Consider the following 10,882-nt stretch of genomic DNA (forward strand, 5'->3'; position numbering starts at 1 on the left):
CACACCTACAAACACCCGGGCAACGCCGGGTACCCCCACTAGTATATAATAAAACAAGAACATTTCTATATTTTTTTAAAATTTAATTATTTTAGCTATTATCCTCAACTTCTACTTTTTTTTTTCACGATGCTTCAGCCAATTATTCCTCTGACCTTCGTTAGTTTAACCGCAACCGGATAGGATTGTCAAATCCACCAATTACATCCATAGCAATTGTTTTCTTCAATAGCTGTTATTATCTCACCACGGTTTGGTCAACTAATCCTCTGACCGGCTTTGGGTGGGATCGAAACCGCTACCTCTAGACAATGCTCACCTGGAATCGTAGATGTTCCGCATTTCTATCCACTGCACCACGGATCCCAAAGAGCAATCAAGGTTGTATTTGTTGGTCTTATAAATCCAATTGTATTTGTTGGTCTTATAAACTCAATTGTTCTTTGAATTGTAGGGTCATTATTGAATAAGTTTGGTTGCTAGGTTAATTGTTTTTGTTTTACGGCATATCAACCCTTTCCTGGTTATTTAATGCCGAATCCAGTGATGTTAAAGAAAAAAATTTTAATAGAATATATTTTTTCTAAGTCGGTTTTTATTTAACCCATAGTTGGCACCATAACAGGTACTACCACTCCGGGTCAGAGTGGACCTAGGAGCAATGGCAATTAAAGAGTGGCTCCACACTCCCCAAAGCCAGCAAGCTTGGGCCTCAACGGCGGATATAGTTTAAGGTCATATCAAGGACCTGAATAAGTTTGGAATCTCCAAAATAATTCCGAACTTATTCAAAAACATTTCTCTTCAAAAAATTACAGTACAGCTTCACAAACGCTACGTCCACACATAAATCGGAAACTGTCACATTATGCCATTACTCGATGAATGTTTTCCGGCTACTATCATTTGATTTCATTTTCGATCACAATTATTAGATTATTCCTGAAGAGAGTAACTATTCAAAACTATTTATTTATCCATCCTTGGACTGTTATTCTCATCTTTATAGTTGAAAAATAAAATATATGATATTCAAAACAAGGTATAGCGAACTGTGCTTGGTGGGACAACTCAGCTACTTAATATTTTCTACTGTGACTTTCCCAGTTAGAATCAGAGCAAATGTTTTATAGTCTACGTATATCGCCGTAACTATTTTGTTTTACCATTACCTGCTTTTACCTTTCCTCTACGACTTATTTGATGCGAAAATAATGAACGGTCCCTTTCCAATTCACTTTTAATTATAACAACAATTTCATTGGATACTTAGACATAAATCTTAATTCTGTCATTCGCATTTGGCGAACACAAGAGAATGATTTCATTTACAGTAAACATGACCGCCGGCACGTCCGTTGTAAAGATGCAGCTGAGAGCATTTCCATAGAATCTTCTCTTAAGTTGCTTACTTTTATATTTACCTTCGAGTAAACGCTCCAGCTCGATTATCAGTGTTTTGTGACAAGAGTGGCAGATTATTTTGTGTTTTATGCCAACATCTTCGCAAGAAAATGCCAAAACAGGCCAATTTACTTACACTTTTAGAAACAAAACAGGCCCAATGTATCATCTTTGTTAATATCCTCTATTGAAAAACTGAATCACTATATTGAAGCCGTTAACTCTGGCCTATATATATATATATATATATATATATATATATATATATATATATATATATGTGTGGGGGGGGTCTATGTGTCACCACCGAGAATCGAAACCAAAACGTTTAGCTTACGATTTACTGTTTCCTTTGCCATGAAGGACTGAGCTATGGAGACATGTTTGCTGCAAGGCTAAAAATTAAAACATGAACCAATAGCTACTACGTTATGCACGCATATTCGTAATGCTGGCGTTTGATCTTCACCTGGCAAATTTCTGGGTGTTTTTAATTTTCACGCTTTTGTGCCAATGTTTCCGGGCTTAACTTGAGCTACCTGTCTATGGAACACAATATAACAGATCTGCTTCCTAGATTACTGAAACAAGTTTGTTTTCAAGTCCAACGTTAAAACAATTTCCGCGTGAATAGTCGATTTTACCCAATTTCAACCTTTACCGGTTTTGACGGTGATTAACTCATTGACCCTTATCCTCGAGTAGACTCTGGGCTTTGATAAGCGGTGACTCTCTCTGTAAAAAAAGACAATCTTCTTCTTTTACTTATACGCAAGTGTGTACAGCATATATTGATGAATTGCTGTACTTCCCGATTACAAAACTTTGCAATTGAGTTACGTTCGCGTTAGACAATTCGGTCACAAAAAAACGGAGCATGTGTTGTCAATTGCAGTCGAACATGTGCGCCGTGCACAATCTAAGAGTTCGCGAAGAGAGCAAAAATACGGAAAGCCATAAGTGGCTTGTAAAACATGGAATATAAATTAAATTCATAACATTTCTTGTTTCTTTCTATTCTAAATTTCTTTTTTCCCTTACTGTCAACATAAGAATGGCATCCTATGTTTGATATGACAAAAACAGTTTAAATGTCATGAAGAAGCCTTAGCATTTGAATCTTGATTCTAATAGTCAACTTACAATTTTAGATTTTAATATATATATATATATATATTATGTGTATATATGTATACAAACGCACGCGCGCGCATACAGACACACACACATACATATATATATATATATATATATATATATATATATATATATATATAATACGGCACAATCACATTGACACATCAGTTCTCGCCAGATCACTGAAGTTAAGCAACGTTGACCCTTGCCAGTATCAGATAAGTAACCATTTTAGAAGGAAGCCCACCCCCAGTCTTAGTTTTGACATGCATCTAGGAGAAGGTAACTCTTATGTAAAAACCTGCGTTATAATGTGTGTTTTGTCTTGTGGCAGTCATCTGCACCGACAAGTATTAGCATTAATAGAAAAAAATGTAGTTGGTTCTACACAAAGCCTTCACCACTATAAACAAATAATCTGTGTGGATTTCCGAACAACTTAATATATATATATATATATATATATATATATATATATATATATATTAAGTAATGTGATTGATAATTTAAAATTTGAAAAATCAATTTTCAACTAAATTAAAAATCCGTTTCATAAGAAGGAACAACGACAAATTCAATTATCTGTACGATCGTTTCGGAAAACAATGCTTTTTATTGTGGTAAACATCCAGTTACGAACAATAATTACATATAGTTTTTTAATAAGCAAGGTCTCCTCGTCAGCAAATTTTGAAGGGTTTTTATTAAATTTAAAAGACACCATAAATAACCTAGCATTAAAAGTAAGGCAGATGTATCTTTTAATTTTCTAGGATATCTACCTATCGAGTTTATTATATATCTAAATTACAACGAGCACTTTTTCTTTTTCTCTTTCCCATATTTCAATTAAACTAGTAATTTCACTGTTACATTGAAATACACTCAGCTCTTTAGACTATTGCTCTAATCTCCTTTAAATATATATATATATATATATATATATATATATATATATATATATATATATATATATATATATATATATATATAAAAGATTGAGGTTTAGAAAAAAAAACCCTGGGGACATAATTGGATTTGCTTAGCTTCAGTTTTTAAGATACGTATTATATAAAAGTTACATAGTCAGCAGTGAAACAATGCCGGTAATAAGGAAGACATGTTTTGATTTGAAAATTATGTACTTTTTATTTAGAAACACAATAAATTATGTAATATGTAATCTATATAAATCTGTCTATGTGCGAATTGTCAGTCCGTGTGTTTGCTAACTTCTTTCAAGTTTCTCTGACCTACGAACATGGCAGTTTATAACAATCACAAGATAAGAAAGTGGGCTCCTTCTACTCTTCTAGAAAATTTTTCACACCACAGAGTACCCTATATATTTACAAACCCACAATTCGCTTATGCAGAGAGTACAGATATCTGGGCTGGTGCATCTACCATTACTCTCTCACTTTTAGACAGAATCAAAAAACGTGTGTCAAATCAAATAGGTCCCACACTATCGGCCAAGCGCCGACCTCTGTCGCTTCGCCGCAGTATCACATCTTTGTGCCTGTTTTCTAAGTACTTAAATGGGATATGCTTTCATGAACTCATCGCATGTGTTCCTTTTGACGGACATACCTGCGATTAATCCAACAAGCACCAAAATCCCACCCTTTCATTGTTGAGATCCCTTCTACTGAAACCGTTTATTCCCTTGGACTATAAGATTTTGGAATTCCCTCTCTATTCCCCGCTACTGTTGCTGTACTAACCCGCAGAATTGCACATGTAATGTGAACAGACGTCTAGCTGCTCATCTCCCCACGGTCACCTGTTATAAACTACCCCAAATAGTAGACATTTACATTTGAAGTGGAAATATGCCCTGTTTGAAGGGAAAAGGATTTTTAAGATATATAAAATTTTATCGCTGTGTTTCCTGTTAAATCTGATTTTTATTCGACTTCAACCATAGTTTAATTTCATGAGCATATACGGGATGGAATAATAAATTTGTCTAAAGTAAACAATACTACGTATTTATTTTCAAAATTTTATTGTAAACAATCAATTCAAGTGACTTTATTATGTAGTAGAGCTGACATCTATTCAATGTAACCGCCTTCAGTCCCAATCACGGCTTCAATAGGGGTCCGGAACAGTGCGCATGCTTTTTCCACAAGAGCCGTGGACAATTTTTTATCTTAAAGCTCATCTAAAGTCTTTTGAAACCAGATAAACTTAACTCTGCAAGTGAACGTTTTTAACCAATAATTTCACGTAGTTTTCCGCTTTTTTGAACCAGCTGTAAAAGAACTTCACCCAAAAGTATCTCCCTCAGGTGGTAAAAATAATGGTTTATCACTAAAAAGGATGAAATCCAATCATGCCATTTAGTGTTTGGAAAAACAATTTATTCTCGTCATATTTCTGCATCAACATAAACTGACACAGATAAATGTCCAACATTCCACGATACGTTCATAGGTGGTATTTATTCTAAATTTTTATCTTGGATTATATTTTTAGCATAATACCACGATATGATCACAAAGATTTTAACGCTTGTATTTTTAGCCAAGACGACTCAGTCAGTTACTAAAATCACTATATAAAATCTATCACATTTCTCATGATATTTCCGGTCAAAGCTTTTTGTCTTGACAACAGTAATCTTATCTGGATAATACCACTACTTTATACCTGGAATTATTTACAATTCGGAGATTCTCTGACTGGATTTATGCTGCCAATTTTAATTTTGAATAACGACATTTATTATTCGCAATTAAATAATTCAAACGAATACCTGAAATGAAATCGGCAGTGGATTCTTCATTTTCTAAAAGTAAGTCCAGGATCACAGACTATTGAAGCATTCGCTCAGAACACGATACCAAAATAGGTATAGTCATGGAATCTGGACTTACATCAAGGGAAGTTTTCTATGTATTATAGACACTTATAATTTTAAAAAACTATATGATGTTTCTTATATGTGTTTCTGTGTTGAGCTTGATCATAGCACCGCTTTCGTCGTTGTCCTCCATCGTTTCCTCGTCTAGGCTATTGAACTAATCCGTAACAAAATTAAAAAGATTCTGCCTGTTCACTCTTCTACTAGAGTCACCCTCTTCGAAAACTTTTATACTCACAAGTTTGAGTGACTAGTCCACTCAAACACGACTGATGATGAAGGGAAGTTTTGTTATGTTGTCTATCTATCACATAAGCTTACTTACAAATTGTTGGCAAGCCGATCCGTTCACTTGATGTTGCAAGCAGTCATAATCTTATTTTTTGCTGAACAGTAATCTCTTGTCTACTCTAAATACCCCAGATCATTCCGTTTTTTTTTGTTTGTTTTGTTAAGTAGTTTCCTGATGTCCCATCCAACTGCAGAGTTTATCAAGATTCAAGTACGAATTGAAAATTCTTACGATTGTTCATATCTTAAATCCTTTATCAAAAGTATGTGTTCTGTATCCGATCTACATGAGTGTATGGTCGTTGATATCGAAAGCTTTATACTCTCTTCAGCATTCTAATAGAGACTAACTGCCAGTCATAATGTATCTTTGATTGTGTTTCCGTGCTGGGATCTAAGGACAACAGTCCGTTACACAATATACAGCATACATATATATGCTCCGTTTCTGATAAGAACACGACAAAATTCAGCAGTGCTACATATACACATTCAACACACCACGATTCAATTATATATATATATATATAAAACCCCTCCGCGACGCAAATACGTCACAAACGCAAACACACATAAACACACGTACAATTCAATTGGATACACATGTACGTTTATTTAGTTCTGTATATACACGGTCATATACAGCCACCCTACCGCAATGTAACACATCATCAAAGATATGTTTTTGAGAACATTTTGTGGTTTTCTCTGAAGTCTGGGTGACAACAAGTCTCCCCAGATTTTCAGTACTCTCCACCTCTTCCGATAATCCTTGCAAAAGAATTGCGTTACCATGGATTTCTCGTTGCTAGCAACCATTGGTCTTCACTGGCCAGATCCCTTTGAGCTCTCTGGCCAGTTCCGTGCATTTGCTCCGCTTCTTCGTTTCCTTGATCTTCACTCTGTGGTCGGCTGGAACGGCAAAATCTACAATCTGGCAGGACTTTTCTTTCTTGTAAACTGTTATGACATCCGGTCTTCTTGCTTAGATGGGTTTAGCCGTTTGTATATCCATGTCCCATAGTATCGTGTGACATTCATTTTCCAGTACTGCTGCCGGTTTGTGTTTGTACCATTTGTCTGTATGTTGAAAATGCAATTGTCAGCACAATTACAAGTGTACTGCATTCCCAACTTGATTGTGTCTATTAGTATTATTGGCTCACATGGAGCTTTCACACAAGTCAACAAACGATCTGATTGGAAACCTGTGGTGTTCTCTGGAGGTTGAGTGACAACAAATCTCCCCAGACTTCCAGTTCTCTCCACCTCCTTCGATAGCATTTGAAAATGAATTTGCATCATCGCAACAGCCGTTTACCATTGATTTCTCGCCGGCAGTGGCCATTGGTTTATACTGGAATTTGAGTGGCACTAAGCCTCCCCAAGGTCCCAGTTGTCTTTGCACTTGTCGCACCGAGGTCTGGCTAGCGCTCTCTCCTCGGTCTTTCAGTCCTTCTTGACCCTTCTCAGCTCATTGGTGTCACTTTTTTATTGGGAGGAGCGGTGGTGAAACTATGGGGGGATGCATGATGGGGGTGTAGAACTTGTAGATATGCAGCTTCGGTGTTATTCATTCCCTGTAACGCTTATTCGTTATATTGTCTTCTTGTATTATTCTCCGCATTCAAGGGTTTTTCTTAATATTTCAGTCGTTTTCATTATCGTTAGTCGTTGTACTTTTGCAGTTATTCATCTGATTCAAATTTCTGTTATTCTTTTTTCGGCGTTTTCCGGAATTGTTCCTAGTGCTCCTACTATTATCGGTACTTTTTGGATTTTCTTCATCATACTGATCCCTTTTAACTCTCTGGCTAGCTTTGTTTATTTGCTTCGTTTCTCCTTTTCTTTCATACTCACCATGTGGTCAGCTGAAACAGGAAAGTCTACGATTTGACAGGATTTTTCTTGTTAATTATTATGACCTCTGGTCTTCTTGCTTGGATGGGGTTGTCCGTCTGTATGTCCATGTCCCATAGGATTTTGTGGTTCTCGTTTTCGAGTGCTGTTGCGAGTTTATGCTTGTGCCATTTGTCTGTACGCTCAAAATGCAGTCGTCTGCACAATTCCCAGTGCACCGCCCTCCCCACTTGGTCATGCCTTTTTTTGTATTCCTTTTAGGCCAGTTTGCTGCATTCACTTACTATATGGTTTATCGTTTCGTCTCTTTGTCCACAGAGTCTGCGTTTGCTGTTTTCTTGTGTTTTATCGATTCCTGCTTTGATATGGTTGATTCTTATCGAGTTATCTTGTGTTGCAGTTATTAGAGATTCAGTTTCTCGGTTTATATGTCCTTTTCGCATCCATGTCCAGGTGTTTTCGTTATTCTCATCTTTTGTCATTCTTATGAATCTTCCGTGGAGTTGTTTCTCCTCCCACTGCTCTTTTCTCGTTTTGTCATTTGTCTCTCTGTTTTCTGTTTTGTTGTTTTTTTTTCAGTGTCTCTCGCTGCCATAATTATTCTTTCAGTGCTTTGCATTATGCATTTTTCTAGTTCTTTTTTCGTGTCCTCTTTTATCAAGAAGCTTGATTTCAGCACATCAACTGGACCTGACAACCGTTTTACACCTTTACGTGGCTCTTTTTGCTCCCCTACTTCCTTTGTCTTTACTCTGTCATTAATTTATCGTAGATGCTCGACTCATCTCCAATCATCTCCAATCTATGGTCACTCCATGTAAAACGTTTACAAGAAATACTCGTTTGGCTTCAACAACCACCAACAACTTCCCTTACTCTCCACCTGTGCCTAAATCTAAACGAAAATTCCATGGACAGAGCTTCTATCCTAAAACTCCCAGTTTGTGAAATACGATACCATGTTACCGCTACCCGCCTGACTATAGCATGGTGATTTAAAAATCTAATGTAAATAAATTCCTGTTAAGCCATCCCATAAAATAGCCAAGCCATATTCAATTTTCGTTATTAATTATTATGTTGTCTCGCCGTCTTTCTAACATTTATTAACGCTTATCCTTGAGTACCTTTCTAGCCTAAGTACGCGATGAACTCCCAAGTAAGAAAAAGGCTATTCCTATCAAATTTCTACGTTGATTCTTTACTTTGTTAAGAAAGAAAGGAGTCCTCATTTCTTTTCTAGCATAATCCGATTCCAAAGCTGATGAATATTTTAGCGTGCATTTTGGTGTTGTTAAAACATATAGGAAGAAAGCCTTGGGGAAACAGATGCTGGTTAAAGCAGATTTGGTATAATAAAAATAACACCTGACTATACTGTAATAGCATCATCATTTGTTTTACAAATGCGGCTATAAAATGCTTTGATCGGCTTATCCAAACCTACTGTAGTGTATAATTAGTTGCGGGTGAATATTGATTTTATGAAAGCCTTTAGATGCTTACGCCAATATAAAGAGTTGTACGTGACTCGTAAACTCCATTTTAGTATTTAGTAATTACGCGGGGCCCATCTAAAAAGATGTAAAATGAAATAGTTTCACGCAGCTATCGGTGTTTTCTTGCCCATCCACCGGGCAACACACCTAGCGTAAATAAACGATTTTCTAGGCGAATCGTTGCTCTGTCTGTTTTATCGTGGAGTTTGATTGAAGTGTGTCTCCCAGTCTTCCTGCAACCAACCACATTACGATGAGGTCAAAAGACGGCAAGCAGGCTGGCGAAATGGAAAGAATAATCACAGTCAGTGTCACGAGTGAGTTTTTATACTTTTAAACTATTAAGCGATTGAATGGCCTAATGGAGGAGATACATGTGACTGCAAGATGCTTCGGCTCATGGTGAAGTGGTACATTCTCTCAGTCACGAGTACACGTTAATTTCTTCGCCATTCGTAGGCTGTGCTTTCAGTATGTAAAAAAAAATGGCTTCCACTCATCCTAAGGCATTACTGTTCGTAAGTAGAAATGAGTTTCCTTGGAAACTTGATCTATTTCGGAATAAAATGAACTTATCCATAAATAATAAATACGCATTAAGCATCATAGCAATTATTGAGGACATTGATTTGCCGCCCAATGGCGATGGCGGGCACACACCAATCGAGGATCCGATCACGGCAATTAGTTCAGCAGAAACTAGGCCATTTCTGTGAACCTTATTTTTCAGTTTGAGACATTTGTTTTGGGTCGCCCTAGGATCCACCCTCTCTTTAGAAGTTTATTGCTTACTGTTTGAGGCTAAACGACCGGGGAATACCGACCAGGCTGACAAGGCAGTTTTGAAAAGGTCAGAATCCTCTCCCAAATGGGAGCTGGCTTTACTATCGCTATCTTTCGCCCTCATGTCTCATCCTCATACGTTTATTGATGTCAATTATGGCCTCAGAATCGGACGCATATTCGCTGCAACATAGTTTTGTTAATACAGTCTCGTTACTTATTCCCCAGCGTTTGCATTGATTATCTAAAAAACAACATTAACCAGTAATGCAAAACACTTTTCTTTTTTTTATTTTACGTCTTTGAGTTTTTAGATGAGGTAAATTATATTAGTTTCGAATTTACCTAAAGGCACCTAACTACTTTTAATTTCTTTTGGAAATCACAACTCGATAATAATATACAAGAAATCTGGACAAATTAAAATATCATATTATTATTTTACGCCTGGGCAAAGCCGCGTTTCTCGCTAGCATAATCTATATATTAATAGGATAGCGTGTCACTCTTACATCCGAGTGACTGTCGTTTAATTGTTATGGACTTCCATTTCTTGTAATTAATGATTTTACCAAAAATTCTTCATAAGTTTCGGTTTCGGTTTCGATTATAGCTGATGTCGCTCAAGTCATTTATTTTTTCTAAATAATTTTACCAAGAATTCTTCATAAGTCTTAGTTTCAGTTTCGATTATAGCAAATGGTACTCCAATAATCTATTTTTTATAAATAATTTTATCAAGAATTTTTCATAAGTTTCGATTATAGCTGAAAGAAAATTAATGAGTCGTGCAATCAGCTCTTATCTACATATTAGCTACAATTTTCAATCCACTGTTACCAAGAAAACAATGACGCATCTTTTTCCTTAATACTAAGAATTGTCAGTCTAATTTCTTTGTCTTTCTGTTTCGTTAGACCTTGGACAAAAATTAAACATTTGAATATCGTGCTCGATAGTTCTATTAATTTAAACCAGCGGGGTCTATGTGGAAATTCTACAGGGGATCCATTCACATGTAATATATTGATGTTAG

Source organism: Euprymna scolopes, chromosome 2 (genome assembly GCF_053919585.1).
Source record: "Euprymna scolopes isolate OS-2025 chromosome 2, ASM5391958v1, whole genome shotgun sequence".
NCBI classification, from domain to species: domain Eukaryota; kingdom Metazoa; phylum Mollusca; class Cephalopoda; order Sepiida; family Sepiolidae; genus Euprymna; species Euprymna scolopes.